The 21,240-nt window shown below is 39.3% G+C and overlaps 1 long non-coding RNA gene across 1 annotated transcript in view; it reads right to left on the bottom strand.

Moving 5' to 3' along the window:
- Nucleotides 1-17,989, bottom strand: part of LOC137859678 (uncharacterized) — a 43,817-nt gene extending 25,828 nt beyond the window's left edge. Inside the window, exons 1-6 of the long non-coding RNA XR_011098465.1 lie at nucleotides 17,882-17,989; nucleotides 17,754-17,800; nucleotides 14,042-14,344; nucleotides 8,429-11,325; nucleotides 5,746-5,880; nucleotides 1,912-2,018 (exon numbers count right to left, since the gene is read on the bottom strand). This is a non-coding gene — a long non-coding RNA (uncharacterized lncRNA). The remainder of the gene's footprint in view (nucleotides 1-1,911; nucleotides 2,019-5,745; nucleotides 5,881-8,428; nucleotides 11,326-14,041; nucleotides 14,345-17,753; nucleotides 17,801-17,881) is intronic.
- Between the last annotated feature and the right edge of the window lie 3,251 nt (nucleotides 17,990-21,240).

Raw genomic sequence — 21,240 nt, 5'->3', positions numbered from 1 at the left:
AGAGTAGACTTACACATCTGATTATAAGGTTATTTATGGAACTTATGATGCTTGAAAAGATAAGGAAAAAAACAACAACAAAAAAAAAAACACACTAAAAACCAACCAACCACCACTACCAACCTCACGAGTCTCCACCTTTTAACGAAGCAAGCTGAGGAAGTGCCAGGTTATCATGAGATGGAAGCAGCTGAAAAATAGTAAAAGAACTGATACCTGAGGTGTCTAGAAAAGAGCTCATTCCAAAAACAGTGCTTGGTGCATGGGGGAACTGGAAATTGAAGTTGTATAACTCTAAACAGAAATATTGGCTACCTGCAAAATATACAACTGTAACACAAATCTTGGGAAGTAAGAGCTGCAAGCTAGCAAGCCTCAGAGGAGGTAGAGGCAGCTGCCCAGATTTCTTAGCACTGGGCCTTTATGAGCTGAGCACTTTACTGAGCATGTTTTCTTTAATATTTATTTTCACAGAATCAGCCTGATCTCATGTTCCAGGAATGAAACCCTGGCATGGAAGTGGCATATCTGCTAGTTAATGTCAACATTTGATGTGCAGTGAGAGAGCAAACAGGATTTCATATTGTGGTAAAAACTGAATTACTATTTGCTTTAATTCTATTTTCTTTGTGTCAGATACATTAAGAGTCTCATAAAAGAGCAAAAGAATTTCATTCTTACTTGAAAAAAAAAAGAAAAAAAAAAACAAACAAGGAAAAAAAATACCTACTTCTACAAGTCCAAGCAAAATGTAATATCTAGGTAGTAATGAATAGGTTGAAACATCCTTCACAGAAAATATCACAATAAAAGACCCCAGTGATTTGTATAGCACTTACTTACATATTAAGGAGGGAAAGACCACACTTAACTGTGAATGGACTATGCTATAGCAGAAGAAAATTCCTCCCTGACTTAAAAATAGTCAAAGACAGTCCAAGCTATCATATAGAGCAGGTACAGCTCACTGTCTAACTCTCACCAGTCACAGAAACTATGCCCAATTCATTCATGCACTTTATTGTCTTCCAGTCTTCTGGACAAAAGATCACAGGAGATTGTGTTTCAAATGGTTATGTCCCAGGTCTGGGAAGAAATCAGCTATGGGACTCCCACTGCTGTAGGAAGCTGGTGCTCAGAACCCCAAGGACTTGGTCTTTGGTTCAAAAATACAATAATTAATGACAACCAGCACTGGCACAGCACTTCTGCAAGTCTTAGAGCAGAAACACCTGCAGTATATCCCACCCTGGCAGGGAAACGGAGCTGGTGACCTAACAGTCTTTTCCACCTCTAACTTCTGGTTTTTTTTTTATGAATCGTCAGTCACACCTAAGTGTGATATCGCTATAAAATCCCAGTCATGTAAAAAAGCTGGCAGAAAGCTTTGGCCATGCAACTCTGTGATTTTATGCTTAGCTATGTCCTAAAACTGAAAGGAGGAAGTAGACTTTTAAATATCAGTGTTGATAGTTGCTTTCAGATATTTTGAGACACAAAATCCAGTTACACAGAGAGTAAAGTCAGCTGCAGTTTGGGCTACATCACAGATTCAACTCCTACCCCCTCTCTACCTCCCAAAAAGAGAAAAAAGAGAGAAAACACCATGTAACCATCTAAACATCACCTGTGGTTTGGAGAGACAAATACAGTTTTGATTTTCAAGAAGTTGGCAAGGACTTCTTTATAGAATCATAAAATCATAGCACCATTTAGGTTGAAAAAGACCTTCCAGATCATCAAATCCAATCAACCTAACCTACTGAGTCCCATCACCAAACCATGTCCCTTAGTGCCACTTATGCTGCAGAAAGTTCCTGCAGCAAGGCATGGTAGCTAGCAAAAACACAGTGCTAGCTCTCTACTTGGGTGAATTGAAGTGATTCAAAAAGGAATATTGGTGACACCTACCTGACAACCATTACCCTGAAACTGCAGCAGAGCTTACTCTTCCGTGTATTTTTCTGCATCATATGCTGCAGTAGGAAAGTTTCTTTGTTTTCTTCTCCTTTAAAATCCTGTAATGTTAAAAGAAAATGCTGGAAGCAAGATCTTCAAATCATACACCAATATTTCATCTTGCTATATAATCATCAAACAGATTTGGTTGTATATTGCACTATATCTCTGTTTTATCTGGAATTTGGAAGTGGTTATTATGATTTAAAAGATGAGAAAGAAAAGGGTCACTCAAAATGTAGAGCTGGAAATCAGAACTGCTGAAGCATCTGAAGTATTTTAAACTAGATTTCAGTCCAGGTCCTGCTCTACTGTGTCCTCATGTTGGGAAAGTATATTCAGAGCTGACACGGCTTTCCCAGGTGTTTTCTACTGGGACAGAGTGCAGAGTGTGCAGTTAATCATGAGTGCATTCAAGTGTCCTAAGGTCTTTGGGTGAAAGCTGTTAGAGACATTGAAAAAGTGTTTAATGATCACAGTCCCATGTCCTGAACACAGGCTGGGTTCATGAAAGTTCAAACACCTTTGAAGAAGCTTAGGCCAAAATGTAAACGGGCCAGAGCCAAGCTGCCATTTCAAACGGCAAGAGGGACAGCTCATTATCAACCCCCGTCCCAAGCACATCATGGTGAGAGTGTCCAAAATGCCATGTCTAGATGGTGTCCAGAAAATGACTCCTTCTACCCAGAGCAAGACCCGATCAAACTGCCTCTAGGTGATCTCCATCTGGGGGCACTCAGCTCCCAGTTTTTGTTTTGATTTCAATGGATGGTGCATACTGCACTTTCTGGGCACAGCTAAGGTGTATGCTGAGTGCTGCTGCTATGATAAACCACAGCAGGCACAAAGTTACTACGTGCAGTTTCTTAAACACAACATAAAAATATATACATGTATATATTTTACAACTACCTCACTTTTACACAATTTCAGTTGAAAATACATATTATGATGGTTACCATAAGAAATCCATCTTGGGTGTTTCAACTTACTGGCCATACATTAGCAAGTCCTGTTCTTCATCATTTTCAAATGCTTCCATTAAAACAAACTAGACATATGAAGGAACATAGATTTTTCAGTAAAAGTATGAGTCAAGGGTGAGAACAATGAAAGTTAGACATCCTTAGGTGTCTGAAGACAGGTTTATCTGCAACTTCTGTAGCAGCTAGGAGGAATATACATAAATTTCCCAGTTCTCCGGGAAGTAGAAATGGAGAGAAAATAACTATTATCCTATGCAAATCAACACATATTCAAGGAAGTATCTGCCCATAAGGCTGGCTTAGAGACGTGTGAAAAAAGTATGACATTCCCATCATACCCTCATCTTCAGGGTTTCCCCCACTGGACCTGGAGACCAGGGGAAGGTGACAGCCTTCCACTTCGAAGTCATGGTCTGCACCCAGTGCTCTCTCCTCCTTTTAAATACTTAAATGCTTGCAAGTATCACTTGTGCATGTTTTTTTGTTTTGTTTTGTTTCTGAGCCAAATCACATACTATTGTAGGCCACCTGCACATATTTTTTGCATCACCTTAGCACAACATACTCCTTAATACCAAGCTTAACAATGGCATGGTACTGTTATTTCTTTCTACCACAAGCCGATTAAGTATTAAGAGAAGTTAATCATTAGATGGCTAGTTGTACATTAAAACAGACTCCCTTCTTTGTCTTACAACATTATTAAATGACTTCTTCTTTGAAATGCCACATAAAAGTGATAGATGCCCTTTCTTTAAAAGTCAGCCATCTAGTTGAGCTATGTTTTATATTAGTTCAGCCACAAAGAGCCCTCCTTGTTTCAACATGGAAGTGTAAAGCAGATCAGGTTGAGCAAGCTGGCTGCTGCGAGCACCGGGCTGCTCATGGCTCAGATAAGGGGCCTGGGGCTGAGGAGCATCCCCTACAAATCTGTGCCCAAAAATGATGGGGTGGAGACAGGGACACAACACAGAAATAAATTAGGTGTAGGCCAAAGATGCAAATGGTCAAATATATTTGTGATAGCGTGATGGAAAGCTGTTGGCATTTCCTAAGCATGTTTAATGGATTTGAAGAATAGTTTGGCATGGAAACTGCTTCTGAAAACTGCTTCAAAAACAGCAAGCTCTGAGCACTGAAAACGGTGCGTGCCTGTATGTACATGTGCTTGCTTGCACGTTTGTCCTCCTTGTTATAGTTTGTGCACAGAAAGTTTCAGTGCTTTCAGAAATAAAAGCATTTCCTTCAAAATGCACATACACACAGAGTCCTACACAGCAGATGAATGAACGGGCAGGCAAAAAACTGAGGACTGAGCAACACATTTCCCTTCCTGAACCACTAAAAATGTTTCTCCCAAGAGCAACGCTACATTATATTTTTGCTTACCAGCTTTTATAAAGTAAAACTGGTGCTCAGGAGACTAATACTTACTTTGTGTGCCCCTGTGGAACCACAAGGCATCAAGGCAGGGCTCACCTAATGTATAATCTATATTTACATGTCAAAAAAAAAAAAAAAAAGAAAAAAAAAGAGCACCGCCTTATTTAGTTTCTTGATTTATAATCCCTAGTTTTCATAAAAGTCAGTCATTCCCAGTGAAAGAATGCAGCTTAGATTTATAGGATCTACATTATGCCTTAAATCTTAATAGCATTTTTAAAGCACTTTTATGAGTCATCCTAAGTAATGCTTTCCCTCTATTTTCAAGACATCACTTGTAAAAAACAGATCCAAATTTTTACCTTAAAAAACAAGATTATTTTAGCCAACCATGCTGGCATCCACTCTGTTGCAATACTAAACATTCTGTCAGCAATGTCCTTATAAGCCTTTATTTCCAGGGGTTTATAGGTTGAATTTTAACTGCACTTTGTACTAAAGTTTGTCTGATAAGATCTCAACCTGCATAAGCAGTGAATTTGTTTTCACCATCATAGTCAAAATAAAATGAATCTCTGGAGGCATCTGTAAGAAAGATGAAGGTAAAGGGCTTTGTTCTGTGCCCTCTCCCTATTCCTCATGCCAGGCTCCTCTTTTCTTTGAGAATTTTGCTTAAAATAAATTAAAGTTAGGTTCAGTCCAGTTAAGAGCAGCACTATCTGATCCCAAGTACATTAATCACGTGCATGCATACAATGCTGTGCATCTGTTTTTGCATTCATGCATGGACACAACAATGCCATACCAATTGTTAAGCAACTCTCTGAAAAAACAATGTCCTTTAGATGGAAATTCAAATAGTTTTGAAGATATGAATTGCCCTAACATGGCTTTATAGAGAAGCAATTTCTTAAACATTTTTTAGGAAACCAAGCACCAACTAGTCCATGCTCATACGTTATTAGAAAGTACAAATATATATTGTAGACTCATTTTTCAATAGGACTACTACTGATACCAAGTATACCGTGTAGGAGATATGCTTGCAGAAATTAGGTCCTTAGTTAATGGTGAATTACATAACATGAAAATCTGTAAAATATCTAAACCCCTGTTACCATAGTTGCCTAACTGGTCAAGGCACAGTGGTTACATCTTTTGGAAGAGTTCTAAGAGAGTTGACTCCATCTGACAGAAACAACAGCAATGGAGACCAAACAAGTATTGCCAAAGTCTTGTGATCAAAAGTCTAACTGTCTCCTCCTTTCCCTTTAGCTCTTTAAGGTTTGTGCAACCATGCAGCTTCAACAACTGAAGTGGATGATATCTCGGCACAGAACAGGCAAGAACCTGGAGTGAACAACACAATCTTGGGAGAACTGGGAGCCATGGAGGCAAGAAAGACCAGTTCACCTACCTCTTGGCTGATGCAGTAGTCATGAGTCCATCATGGAAAAGGCAAGCATAAATTCTGAATGGCATTGTCCAAGCTATAGCAGATGTGTTGATAGAGAAGGAGACAAGGTGCTGGGCATTTACAATTGCATTTTCTCTGAAAAAAAAAATAATCTTTTTTTTCTTTTCTTTTCTTTCTCTGTTTTTAAAACATTAGCCTTAATTTCCTATCTGGTCAAGTTTTACAGATAAAAGTCAGTCATAAACACATCCATTACCATGGCATATCTTAAGATCTTTCAACAGTTTTCTTTGTGTCAGAGAAACAAGGCAATTATTTTAGTTTTAACATGTAAAAAATAATACAAATATTTATCTACTATGTATGGAAAAGAGCACCAAAATATATGATTAGATTGTGATTCTTTATGTTAAAAATACACCCTCCTCAAAGAATTTATTAATCAATAGCCATAGCCTAATGACTGGTAGGTACTAAGAAGTCTGTCGTGTTTTGGATACATACATGTCATTCCTAAGGCCACTTCTTGGTCAGCATCAAAAAGCAAATAAGCTCAAAATGTCTACCTCCTATATTCCCACCAACAAATAGATACTGATATTTATAGATGATCTATTAAGCTAAATTCTAAAAGAAGAAAGCGAGAGAGAGGAGAGAAAACAAACCTCAGGGACTTATCAACAGAGCTCAAATTACTTCCAGACATCCAGCATCAATAATTTATACATACTTGCACAGGTACCAACATGAGATGTGATTATACAACATTCAGAGCTCTTGGCTTTGGTCAGCCAAGCAGTTAAACAGATGCTTAAATTGGAGTGTGTGAGGAGTCCTATTGAAACGTCAAATAACTGCATGCCAAACACTTAAGGCTCTATGGACTGCTACTCCAGAACATGCTTTTGCTGCTTTTCAGCTATTTTCTGTGTTTGAAGTTAAAACCTAGTTTGAGCAACTTTTCTGTCTTTTGCCATACTGTTGCAGCATGGGAAATTAAACAAATGGCAAAACTCTCCTCTGCTGCCCCCAGTGCAGACCAGACAGTGAGGTCCATAACCTAGCCAAAAGTCACAGCTGGTAGCTCATGGCAAGCACAGGCTTAAAGCCTCTGAAACCCTGATCAGTTGTTCTGCAATGGTGAAGGCAACCAAAGTCCTTAGGAAAGCTCCCTGAGTCTAGACAGGGACTAGACTACAAAAGCTCCATCTGGCACCACAAATCAGCTACTCTTTCTTCCTACCCTGCTCGATGGACTCCACTTAACAGGCAGCAGCGGAGCACACCTGCTTTCATGCCCCACATGAAATACTGCAAGGCAAAACACCAGCAACAGTTCCTGTCTGCTTTCTTAAACAAGGGGCCAACCAACAGACAACTCTACTCACTTCACAGAAATATATGTTCTTAATTGCATTAGCTCCATCAAAGTAGGCTGGATAAATCCTCTCCCAAAATAGCATGGTGTAGTGACAAAGCACTGCCTCCAGAGATAAATGGAGAGTCATGTCTCCTCACAGAAACGAAAGAGTATCAAAGTACCAGTCAATATTGGGGATTACATCTGTTTCATGATTTCAGATATCCAAAGTCAAGTGGCTTAACATGCCAATAGAAAAGATGTTCTTCATAAGGTCAGTGGAGCAGGTTTCCCCAAGAGGCTGTGTGGTCTCCATCCTAAGAGGTTTCCAAGACCTCATGAATCCTCGTCACAGCTTCCAAATAACCGTTGCAATGGGATGCTTTAATTCCAAATACATCTTTTATAAAAGCCAAAAAATGTTTTTCATCATTCCTTCCTCTAGCTCAGGAGCATGCCTTTTTTTTTTTTTTTTTTTTAAACAAAAGCTTTTAGTAGTTGAGATGTATAATCTGTGTGGAGGAGTTTATGGCTGGACACAATATAATGTCTTGATGTCAGCTGAGACTCAGAAGGCAATGCCTTTTAAGCTGCACTAGAGAACATATTTTATACGGAGAGTGAAAATATTTAAAGCAGACAGAAAATGGTAGTCCATGAGAAGCCAGCCACTTAATCTTCTGGACTTGGACAATCCAGCTGTGCTGTTCCTAGCATATGTGTGTCTTTGCTTCTTTAAAAAAGCCACCTCTGGCATAGATTACAAAATCCACCTTAGCAATTTTTACTTCAGAATGCCCAATGACAAAGATATTATCACATGCCATGTTGTATTGGCTCTGTTATTTGAAATGTGTCTTGTTTTCTGATTTTTTCTTCTTTGCCACACATATATTATCCAGCTGTAGCTTGCGCACCAACTGACCTTGTACTAAATAAGTATGTTTACATATCCCTCACATGTAGAAACTTATTAGCTGGCAACTAAGAAGTTTTTCATTTAAGCATTGAATCTCTTGACCGCTAAGAGCCTAACTTTCATTTAGCAGGAGATAATTAGCATTGACAAGTAGGGGCAAGTTATCAGCTACAGACACTAAAATGCATATTACTTGTTGAAGCATGAGTTACTCTTGCTCTTGGATTGCATTAGCTCATACATTCCTCTCTTGAAAGCTTCCTTTTATTAAATATACACTGTGTATGCCTTAAAGCTATCACTCCCTTTTTGGCTTGATCCAATTTGGAGTGTGGATAAACCACTTCAGAGGAAACTTCTGGAGATGATGAGAATAGTATTGGCTAATGCCTTGTACTCCCTACCTTAATTTCATGTCCCAGTGCTGGCTCAAAGTCTGTTGATCTGGTTACAGGATCACAAGCAGATGTTGCCTAGGTCTTTTCTGATATACTGAGTCAGCAAAGGTATAATAGTTTTTAAGCCCGAGTCTCCATCCTGGCTGCAGAGAGGCTGTTGGAGAAAATGTAGGGAGAGAGACAGGTCAATGAGAGGATTTTAAATTACGAATGTCAAGAAAAGAGGAACTTATTCTCAACAATCATTAAGTTTGGAAAACCAAAAGGTTATCTGTGAATTTTTGCTCCAAAAAATGCAATGTGAAAACAAAAACTTTAGGAGATTTAGGTGTTTGGTGGCCAGATACTCAGTCGTCAGGTGTTCATAGGTACATGGCACCACTGGGCTGCTGACTTGCCTTTGGTGTCCTCGTTTGACTGAGTCCCACCCTAAACAGGACAAACTCAGTTGTAAGGTCTGCTTTTGGAATCAGATGCAGTTATAAAGATTTCAGTCCAAACAATTTGCCCATCCTAGTGAAAATGAAATATTTTATTCAGCTTTCACCTCCTGACCCGCTTGCTCCAGATGAAGTCTGGTTACAGGAGAGATGACTTCTTTATCTGGACCACAGGGTCAAACAAGCATCTGTCAACAGAAATGCAGGCTAGTGAACTGACCAGAAGTTATTAATACTTTACAGCACACAATGTAAAAGGAAATAACTTGTATTCAGAAGACGGTAAAGAAATACATGAGGCTTTAGCAAACTGAGATGGAAGAATCGCTTTCTGGTCAAAGAGACCAGAAAGCTCTCTACAAAGCTCTTAGTCTGCTCAGACCAAAAGAAGTCTGAAGATATAGAAAATTAGCAGATGAAATTTAAAACATAATGCTGTACATCAAACAGCTATGGACAGCAAACATTGCTGCTCAGTACAGCAGCTGCTACAATGAATGGGAAACCCACATTGTGTTATGAACATCCCTGACAGAAAAGACTGCTTCTGTTTCCTCATGTAACAAGGTAAAATTCTGGAGTGAAGGCTTTGTAAGCAGCAGTTCTTATAATTTCTTTCCTGCTGTCATGCAATAAAGTTTAATAAACTTTAGACATCCAGAAATGAAATTACCAAATACCTCATTAAGGTTAATTCATCTGTTTATGCCTCTTGATTGTATGATACTGCTCCTGTACATATGAATGGATTTATAAGGTAAAAAACAGCATCAAGGATCTCCCCACTGCCTTTTTTTTTTTTTTTTTTTTTTTTTAATTGAGATTCCTAATTATTACCTTTTCAGAAAAATAAAAATTAAAATGTAGGCAGGCAGCACTGGAAGAGTCAGGCCTTTCTGTACACAAGAAAAGCTTTCTGTGCTCTTTCTGTTCATCCAGCTACTTAATTTACCTTGCACTAAAATGATCTCTATTGTTTATTTTTAGTGAAATTGTCCTGTTTTTCAGGAAGTCAACCTTCTTTATGTCTGTTTGAAAGTCTTACCAGCCTTCTCAGATCTGGCCAGCTCTGGAAAACTTGTCTCAGCAGCTCCGGGTATTTTGGTAGCAAGAACACCACTCTCCCACCAGCATATCAGGAGGTATATATGGAGGTATATATGCTTTCTTACCTTACTAGTTTGTTACAGAACTTCTTCACATTGGGACACTTTAAATAGCATTAGGTTTTAGGATTTACCAGTAAGGAGAGGTGACAGGTTCTGCATTCAAACAAAGAAACAAAAACACAGATCAAACAAAACAAAACAAAAGAATAAACAAGCAAAAAAGCAAACAAAAACAGCTCCATCAACAATAACTAATGATTCCATAATGTTTCCACTTCAGTTTGAATTCATGTTCTGGATTTCACTTGATAGCATAGGACAAAGCGAGTCCTTGATGCACCATGCCAAAAACTTCATGTTTTCTATTAAGCGGTCTGTAAACAATATCCACAGGGAAACACATTCCTTATAGATATCAGTCACAACTATCTCTGGAAAGTTTGTTTTATTCTGTACTGAACATATGAACAGAAGGGGAGGAGTGAAGGCTTCTTGCTTTTGAGCAAGCTTCTTGTGCTAGGACAGCATGCAGAAATGGAGAGCAACATAGCACTTGTGAATTTAGCTTCCATTCTAACCACTGATACCTATTAGAAAAATAACAAACCAAACTATTATTCATGTCTAGAAATGCCACCAGAATGTGTGACTAAGGACACGTGAGAGTGATCAACTCCTATCAACTACCAGCATGGGAAACGTTTTGAATTTATTTCTGCTTTGGGTAGATAACATGCCTGATATTACAAAAGGCTGCTTGATGAAATTCTTTACTGAAAGAATCACTGCTGCTGGGAAGCTCAGAAATGATTTTCAGAAACTGAAATACGATCACAATGAAAATCTCAGTTCAGCTTTCAGACAGACATCGGTAAAATGATGCTTTCCTGAAAGCACGCCTAAGTGGGAAGCAGATTGGCAACCCTTTTGGCAAAACTCTAATGCAGCACTTCAGCAGGGGTCTTCAAAAGAAACAGAATAACTCAGCAACACAAAGGCAGCAGAAATGCTGAATTTCACTCCACGTGTTGTCTTCAAAAAGAGCCCGCGTACTTTGAAGAGAATTGTAGTGGACAACGATTAAACTGTGCAGTCAGGGGAAGAGAGCGGTGAAACCCTGGGACATGTCTGCACCCCACCGTGCCCACACGACCCACGGGCAGGAAGCAAGTCGGCCCAGCCTCATGAGTGGGGTGACCCCCACAGCGCACCTCCAGCTCCGAGCTGCTCAGCCCTGAGTGGGGGCCGGGGCCTGGCCAGCCTCCAGCAGCTCTCCTCCGTCTCCGACACACAGAAATGCCCTCAGATCAGCGTCGCGGTGAATGGCGAAGAGCTGAGGCTTGGCTGATTCACTCTGGAAATACAGCACATGTATTTTTTTTAGCAGAAGCTGTAATTTTACTTAAGGCTCCAAATTTGGATTGGGCATCTTTCTAAAAGACGACCTCCTGCTTAACCAGCAACTGTGGGGCAGATGCAGAATCACATCCCACCTTGGAAGACCACGACCTTAAGAATTTATATATATCAAACATGAACTTCATTTTGATCCTTTCCCACTGTCCAGAGATGTCAGAGATCAGTTTAATTGCATAGCCTGTCAAGACTCCCTGGGAATTATGTGTATTTTCTCTCTCTCTCTCATACAAAATCCATCTCCGCTCTGAATAATTACTGCCAGAGCTGAATCAGAACCTGCCAAAGTTTCAGGAAAGAATCCAACCCTTTTCTACAAACATTCAAAGCAAATATGAATTTGCTTTGCTGTTTGTTTTCTCCTTTCTTTTTTTTTTTTTTTTCCATTTTTTTTTTTTTCTTTTCCACAATCCCCCTTCACGTCATTCTCTTTGAATATCTTAGCATGAATGAATTTAGTGAGGGAGTGGTGCATAAGAAATCTTTGGGCAGATCCTCAGCTGGTGTACAATTGGCTGCAGTAAGGCTACACTCAGTTACATCCTGGAAATGCATCACAGTGAATGTGAAAAGCTCTCTTGTAGGTTATTCACTTCAATGTTCCCATCAGCTATCTCAGCTTAAAGATTTTCCTTATTGAGTCAGAGGACCAAACAATAGTATGGGATTGAGACCAAGCAATTAACTCTTCACTCAGTTTTATAACTGAACCCTGAACTGGAATCCCACAGAGGACCTGTAACAATCTTATTCAGAGAAAACAACATTTTTTTTCGTAATGAAAATTTGGAATACAAAGTTAAAGAACAGCCCATGATTCACACACAGAAAATAAAAAAATAAAAATAAAAAATCACAAAACCAAAAGGCTGTTAATTGAGGCCTTTAATCCCAACAAGGTATTCATTCTGAGATAATTAGTCCCATGAAACCCTCTGCCACTGAGACACGGAGAAGAAAACCATCTTCAAAAGTTAGGTATGTAAGAAGCACAGAACTTAAGGACAGAGCAGTCTGTGATGAAACCCTACAGAGCCCTGACGAGAAGAAAAAGTTCTGGAGGGAACTGAGCCTCTCAGTGTGAGTCATTCCTGTGTGAAAACATGTTATGATTTAGAAGACTCTACAACAGGAAAAGAATGGGGAAGATATGCCAGCAGAAAGCCTTACAAGTTTCTTATAAATAAGAAACCAACACCACTGTATGTCAGGCGGGAAAAAACAAAAACAAAACCAGAAACAAAACACAAACATGAGTAGCAACAAATGGGATCCTGAAAAACAGATGAGTCAACAGTCAGCAATACAAGTGATTAAAACTGAAATTATATCATTTCTAACTCATGGTGCATAAAGTACTATACATAAAAAAAAATAAATAAATAAAAGGAAGAATAAAAGGAAGGTCTTCTGCTACTGGAATTCCTCTGTTCTTTCTAGCTACAGTAGTTTCTGAGCTGCACAACATTAAAACTGTCACTGTCCTTAGCTCCAGCCATGCTTATTTTGGCACCTAACCAAGGATGATAGCAACTCTTGGAGCAATGCAATGCTGCCATATCCCTGCCTCATAAATATTGGTTTTGTTTTGTGTTAGTGGTGAAGTGGCATGTGTTTTTTAATATAAACTGAGTTGGCCAATATCTGAAATCACAGAATATTCTGAGTTGGAAGGGACCCATAAGAACCACAGAGTCCAGCTCACGTCTAAATCTCTTGCTTACTCTCAATGTACTGATTAAAAAGCTTTAAACTGGCAAATGAATACACATACAATGTTCTCCAAAGTGGCAATACTGCCACAAGCCCCTGAAGAGGAGATCCATTACTGCCAACAGCAATCCCAGGAAAACATACTTTCCTAGGGATTATTTACTCTCAAAGAAGTTCAGATAAAGAGAGATTTGACATAACTCTTACTGAAAATTCTATATGACAGAGAGCTGTACTCAACATGAACTGTTTTGTCAATGTAATTTATTTTTTTATTTTTTTTGAATGGTTGCATAGCTGGTCAAATATCTCTACAAAAAATGTAAATGCTGAAATTTTGAAATAAAACAACTTGGGCTTTTTTTTTTTTTTTTTTGTTCTGATCAAGTCAGTGACACATGTTGAAAGACAGATATATACTTAATATGCAAAGATGTATCCCTCCAGAAGTTACATTTGGTTGCCATGAAAATATGCCATGAAAATATTCTTACTCTTATAAGGCCAAAAATACATAGATATATAAAATAGTAGCAGATGTGCAATGTCTTTTTTTTTTTTTTTTTTTTTTTTTCTCTCTTTTTCCATATTGTCATTACTATTCTGAACATTATGCCAAGTTGGATGGGTGGGTCCTGGATTTGGTGCTGGTTCGTATGAACATAATGCAAAACATCCTACTGTCGCATTGCATATTGTAAGAAAAAATTGCATGTGTCCTACATTCATAGGCCCTTTTGGAAAAGCACCAAAGGAGACAAGATACCCAAGTACCAGAGTTGCCCTCAACGTCTATCCTGACCAACCAGACAGAGAGAAAATCAGTTCAGCTTCTTCTGCTCAGCAACGCTGAGGCTGAGCAAGTAAAATCAGTATGGGGAGTATAAAGAAAGCAAAACCATTCCCCAGCTCTCTTCTGCAGACTTGCCCCAATTCCCTACCTGTGAGCTGTCCTGCTCACCACGGCTCTCCCAGAGCTTCAGCAGCCGGTCCATCCTTCGTGATGTGCCACAGTCCTGTTTGGGGTCTGCAGGTTTTATGCAGTGCTCAGGTGTCTGTGCATCAGGCATCAGATACGGCGTTCAAACTTGGTTTAATTTGTTTTGTGGAAGTCTCGGTAATGCGGTTTTTATTTAGCCTTGCCTTCATGAGTTATCAGGCCTTCCCAGCAGCTGATGGTGAATGCTGAGATTTAGACTTAGCTGTGAATAAACCCACTGAAAGGCCTCTCTGGATGTTTTCACCTACAAGACAAGAAGTAGCCAGAAATACATGTCTTAAAAAGAAAATGAAATGGACTCTTTCAGAGCAGCTATTCCCGATTCATACAAAGATGAATGACAAAACCCCCAAAATATGCAGGCCCACAAGCACAGATCAGGGGAGCTGATGTAGCCCAGCCCCGTGCCCCAGCATGGTTGCTGGGATCACAGCTAAGGCTAGGACAAGGAAAGTGTTTTCTTAGCCCTTTTGTAAGAGAAGAGCTAAGAAAAGACTGTCTTGGGGAACCCAGGAGAGCTTTTGGGCTGGAGCACTCCTGACATCACCCGTGTTTACATCATCTTTATTTATATAAGCAATTTATTCTGCTGGGGTGCAACTGCCATCAGTCTGAGCTGGCTTCAGACAAGATTCAGCACCGCTTACTGCTCAGAGCATCTAGTGCCTCCTCAAAGTCACCTCCAGTATATTAAAAAAAAAAAAAAAAAAAAAAGCAAACAAGTAAAAAATGAACACTGCTGCAAAGAGCTGAGGCAAAACAGCCTTCCAAACCGGGGGGCAAGGGAGTACCTCTCCTCTCCACACCACACAAAGGTCCAGCAAGAGAAGCAGAGGGCAGCTGTCGCCCAAGTGATGCTCTTGCATGCTGCCATCCTGTGGTCTTCAGGCAGACACCAAGCAGGATCCCAGGGTGAATTAATTGTTGGGATAGGGCCAGTTCAATAAGGACCATGAGCTCCTTTCATATAGTCATTTCTTCAATCCCTGGCTCCGGGGTATGAGTATTAGCAGCTCTGTGTTTTAAAGTAGAATTGCTTCAATAAGATAAGTCATTTGTATTCAAAGAAAGCATTAGCCAATACTTATCTTCATGTTTTTCACAAGCCCTTTTTGTGTAAAGACATTCCACAGAGTGGTTCTTCTGTTTCATCTCTGGTAAATTATGCTTTTTCCTGACAAGTTGCATTAGTGACATGCAAGGTACAAACTCATGATCCCATGATGTGAAAAGGACAAGGAAATGAAAGATCTCTGAAGCTGGAGGATGTCCCAAGCTCTTGGAGATGCTGGCAAGGTAAAGGCAAGAGTACTTTCAACGTCAGGCTTCTCACTGCCCCGGCTTTCCCATCACTTTTGTCCATGTTAGCTGAAGAACTATCAAGTGAGATGCTCTGCATTCGGAACAAGCCTCCCCATAAACACCATCCACTGAAAGCTCCATTGGGATTTCTTTCCAAAGAAAACCCTGTCTTTTGTTGAGCTGGGTCTGGCGAGTCAGAACCACTACGGCCTCTCATCACTAGCAATAAAGATTTGATGCTTCTACCAAAAGAAGTAATCTGTATCTGTGTTAACTTGCCAGCTGAAAATTCAAGGATGGTTTCCTACTGAATTAAAACTGCTCTTGGTGAGGTATATAAATTTTAAAACTGTCAGAGAGAACTTTTCCTGTTGTAAATTTTCTATGCTCCTCTCTTCTTCCTACACACATAAAATAAGCTACTGTGATCTGTGCTGCCTCGCAGGAGTGCTGCCAACAATTTACCGTGGGTTACCGGCATAAGCATCCTCTGATCCTCCAGATAAACGCAGAAACAGATTACTTTCATCACCCAAGCATCGGATGCACTTGCTGCAATTTGTGTGCATCAGATCTGCTCTCGGTATTTTCTAGAAAGCAAAGTCTCCCCTTTATTGTAAATAATGGATAATTAAGAGACATCCTTTGACACAGAAATAGAGTGAACCAGACTTAACTACGATAACACATTTTAAAACAAACCTTACCCTGTCTGCATTAGATGCAACGTAATGCTTAAAATCGTACTTGTAATGCATTTTCCAGCGTTTCTTACACATCAAATCAAAACTGATTTCAACCAAGGGGTGGCTTCATACTTAGAAACAAGCCCAGCTCTTACACCTTGGTGCCTTGTAAGAAAACTGGACAGCCTCAATATTCTTCCCTTTCCAAGCAGCGGGTTATACGTTGCACCAAAATCCGATTGCTCCTGCTCGGTTTGTTCCTTGGAGCTGCCCCACGGAAGGACTGAACGCGTGTGAATGTTTCCTAGTGGGAAAGTACAAAACAACCCTTGGGGTCGCGTTATTTCACAGGTCAAGTGACTGTCCCAGCTGGTCCATTGCCTGAGCTCTGCTGCCCTCTCCTGCACGAGCTGGAAACTGGGAGGATTTTGGAAACTCTCCTGGGAGGATTTTAATGAATTACCACATTTTGTGTTTTTCAGTGGTGACTTGCTTATGCCCCGAGGGGTGGGGAGGAGTATGCGGATTAGGGAAAACAAGGTGAAAGGAGAAAGGAATCCTATCAAGGGATCTTATCCAGATACCAACCTATATTGGAAGGCTCTGCGACGAGACATCCAGCAAGACAATATACAACTTAAAAGCGTGTAAACTTATCTATTTTGTCTGTTCACACTGCCTCCTGGGTTTGAAAGCTGAGGACATGCAAGAGTTTATCACAAAGCAATGGGACTTCAGAGAAATACAAACATTTTTTAAAGTTCATAAAAAAAATGATAATGTGGTGGAGTGGGAAAGAGAAGAATACATTTGCAAATCATTTTGTGGTGGGGAATTTGCCTGCAAAGCAGTCAGGAAGGATAAACAAATGATTTCAGCTGGGTTCAAAGAATGTGTCCTGGCTTTTTGATGAGACGGTTGTGGTGTAAAATAATAATACAAAACCTATATATTAGCGTAGTCCTACTGGGAGAAAAGGCTGCTACCAGAAAACACCATATCCAGGACTGGGCAATCTCTGACAAATTACCTTCCTGGTCTCTTTTGATATTAGCAAGGCTGCTTTTTCTTGCAATGCATTAATCTGCCTTTCAGCTTGTTTTTAATCAGAAACAGGCATAACTTTGGAGAGTGGAAAAAGAAAGCAGATGCTGAGGTAAACCACAGAATAGAGCTGGAAGAAACAGTCATAAAGAGAAGGCTCTCTGGCTTGATAAGTATTTAAGAAATATTTTTCTGAAGGGAAGGGAGAAATAAAATACTCCATTTTGTTCCAGTTTGGAAAATTGTTATGTCTGCTTTCTCTTCCCAAACGGAGGACAAATGAGCTGTTTTGTACAGTATTTTGATGCAGCTCCTATTCTGTTGTGTAACATGGGAAAACAACAACAACAACAATATAAAACAAGGCTGGTATTTTGAAAAACAATCCCTAGAGACTGTGGAACAAAAACTTCATTTTTGGAGTGTCAGGAATAAAAAAGTAAAAGAACTCAGAATGAAATTAATCCTGTGTGCAATAGGGATTAACATTTTGCAAGCAACTGGAAGTAAAGATACAAGACTTCAGTTACTGTAGATACCAGTTAAAATTGCAGATGCAAGAAATTACTGAAATAAGAATACGGTAAGGTAAAAAAGACTCAGATGCTTTCAACTTCTTACTGTCTACTGATTTCTAACTACTGATGGGACACATCTGATGTATGTACCTGCAGTGCAAAAGATTTTGTTGGTATCTTCAAATACAGATGTTCTAAGTTAAATTTTGTAATTCAAAATAAAAAACAAACCTTTCATGTATTTTTCTCTTCCCAGAGCTTTAAGTTTCAAGACAACCCAAAGCCAGGCTACCCTAACTCCAAACCCTCATGTCTCTATTGCTATCTCTGTGCCTTGGCCCCTTGTAAGTGTATGATTAACCAGATCAGGGGACTGACACAGCAGAACATTACTTAAAAAGCCAAACAAAACAGAAAACACTCTGAGCAAACAAACGAACAGAAAACATTATTATCTAGCCAGCTCAGCTTTTTTCACAACACAAGCACAAGCGCAAAGTGAGCAGGAGGATGCAGAGAGGAGCACACATGAGAGAGAGCCCAAAAACTCTTCCAGGTCACCAGGGTTAGCCCTGTGCTCACAGATCCTAGGTGAGAAGATGGGCACTGCAAATTCCTTTATTCAAGCAAAAGACATTAGATATAGCCAAAGTCATCCAAGATATGTCAGGTTATCATAGAATTAAGAGTAGAATGGCAAAGGCATTTGGAGCAATTATTGTCACTAATTGTCAAGGGAAAAGACTAGTTTATGCTATCCATTCAAGAGACCTGAGGTAGCTAGTTCAGTGGAAGCTGCAGAGTAATGGCAGGGTGTTCCTGGCTCTGGATACAGAGAGAAACCATTCCTCAGCACGCGGTTCTGGCTTTGGGTTGAAACCTTTCCAACCAGGGCGGCTCTGCCAAGCCTCACTCCAGACCAGGCCCCGCCAGACAAAAGCTACGTGCTGGCAGCACGGCCTGCGGCTCAGTCCTGCCTGCCTTCGGCAGAGTGACAGATAGGCAGCAAGTCACTAACCTCTTTAATTAGAAAAACCCTGTCTCTCTGGAGAGGGAAAATATATTAAAAACAAAAACAAACAAACAAAAAAACAAACAAACAACAACAACAACAACAACAACAACAACAACAACAAAAAAAACAAAACAAAAAAAAAAAACAAAACACCAAAATCTAACCAAACGAGTTGATGAGTCGGAGCTCTGCTGAGAACTGAAATTAGACCATAAAACCAACTTGTTGACAGATGACCAAGGACTATCTGAGCACAGTGAAGGGATTGAAGCCATGATCTTGGAGGATGATACCTACATTAGCAATCTGGGTAGTTTTCCATAAGGCCAAACACTGCTATTGTTGATGGCACAGAAAGAAATTACACGGAAAATCCAGATAAGGGATACAAAGCCTGCAGAAAATCTGTATGGAAACCTTCAACAAAACTTTCTGGCTTAGCTTGGATGTAAAGATACTAGCCCTGCAAGTAGTTTAACATAAAACATCAGATTAATTTCTTAATTATTAGAGACATAAACCAAAAACAATAAAATGTGTCTAAAAAAGTGGCAGATGTGGAAACTTAGAGAAGGTAAAAGCACAGGTACTTGACAATAATTATTACCCATAATAATAATAATAATAATAAAATAAACCTGTTTTATATCAGGTAACCATAAAGACAGACATCCTGCACATTTTTTGAGTCAAGACCTGTCATCAAGACAAGTAATCTCCTTATGATTAATCCTGTATTAAGTCTAAGACTTTAAGGCAGTTTTATACCTTGAGCATATGCATAAGCAGTGTCTATTTGCTGATTGATCTTGCCATTCTCCCATTTCTTCATTTTAAATGGAGCCTTTTAAAACACTATTTTCCCAAGACACTATGAAAAAGGACTTTCAAAGAAATATAAATTCAAGAGTTAAGTTCTCCTTCCTTCCCAATTTCTTAGTTTTTCCTCTTCTTACAAGTTTATGCTGAGCTTTGCCATATCACCACCTGCCTTCGCTGAATAAGGGGGAAGAGATTTTTTCCGCAGCATCATCTCTGCTCAGTGCATTGTTTCTCTGATATCCTCTCACTTTCAAATACAGCTCCATGTGTGAAATTTTTTTTTGCAGGATAAAACCTAAGCACAACCAATGCAAGCTTAACTATTTTTCTCCTCTGATTTTTCTGATTTCCTGCAGGAATTGTAGGTTCTGGTTTTCACTAGTCCTCATACAGTAGACCAATGCCTTGTTCAGGAAACTACACTGCATGCCAACACCTTCCAAACTCAGCTGTTTCTGTTTTAATTCTGCTTCAAATTGCTGCCTTCTAGCAAAAGCAGCTGAGGTAGTTAGAAAATAGCATGGCTGTGACTCATCTTCAGTGTTTAAGTAGAAACCGAACAACTTAGTGTCAAGAAGTCATGATTCAAAGATACCACAGTGGGACAGGATCAATGTGACCAGAGAATTTTATGCCACTGTTCAGATCTGTTGGTAAAACTTTTTTTTTTTTTTTTCCCCCTGAACTCTGTAATGAGTTATCTTACTGGGCTCACATTAATACCAAAATTGTGCAGACTTCTTCATAGAAAGTAATTTAAAAAAAACACAACACCACTGTACTCTTTGCCAACGTGTTGTTATTTTATCACCCCCCAGCAATTACACATTCAGTTGAGCTTTTAGAATACAATTTTGGGAAGGCAGAGCTCACCTAAACCAAACACTTTTCTTGTTAAAAAAATCTGTGATCATCCTAGTTTTCTATCTCTAATGTCAATCCTCTTAGGAATATTTACCTCTCAGGAATATTTACTAAGACACTGAACACATCATCATTCTGGATTAGGTTTCTTTGATATGCAATATAAGCTGCTATCTGGCTGCAAGGTCTATAAATTGGCAGACTGATTTAAATTTTATTGAAAACAAATTATACCATGCAATATTTTTTTCATTTTCCACAGATTCTTCCTATATAGTTTATACATGCACGTGTGCATATAAATATATATGTATATCATATATATGATATACATATTTTTTTTTTGAAAAGCACCTCAGGAGCTGATCCAAGTTAGGCAATTTTGGACAGTTAATCAATGTTATTCATTTACATACACTGTGAGGCACGCCATGCTCCAAGTAAAACTTTAATTAGGGCTTGATTGTACTGAACCTTAGCTGCTACGCTATTTTTCTAGACTTTTTATTTACATCTAGATTTAGTACATCCAGTATAAGACTGAAATAATTTCAATTTTTAAAATTAAGTACTACCACAAGAGTCCCATGTCAGTATTTACCATAAATCTCAGACTGTAAGCATACAAGCTGAATGGGAACACAGATCTAGAAAGAAAAAGACACTGCAGGACTGAATGAGGTTCACACAGCTGATGTGCACATTTCAGAATGCTTCATCCATCAGATGAAGGCTTCTGCATTTCTCACACCTGCAGGCTCAATTACATGCATGTTTTTTCACTGGTCATACAAGTCTAAAATGATTCATGTAATGTAATGAAAGGGGTAACCACCGCTAGTCATGTTCTAAGATATTCTCCAGCTAGAATTTCTCAATTTAGACAACC

Source organism: Anas acuta, chromosome 7, assembly GCF_963932015.1.
Source record: "Anas acuta chromosome 7, bAnaAcu1.1, whole genome shotgun sequence".
Classification (NCBI taxonomy): domain Eukaryota; kingdom Metazoa; phylum Chordata; class Aves; order Anseriformes; family Anatidae; genus Anas; species Anas acuta.
This window is presented reverse-complemented; position numbering and strand designations above follow the sequence as displayed.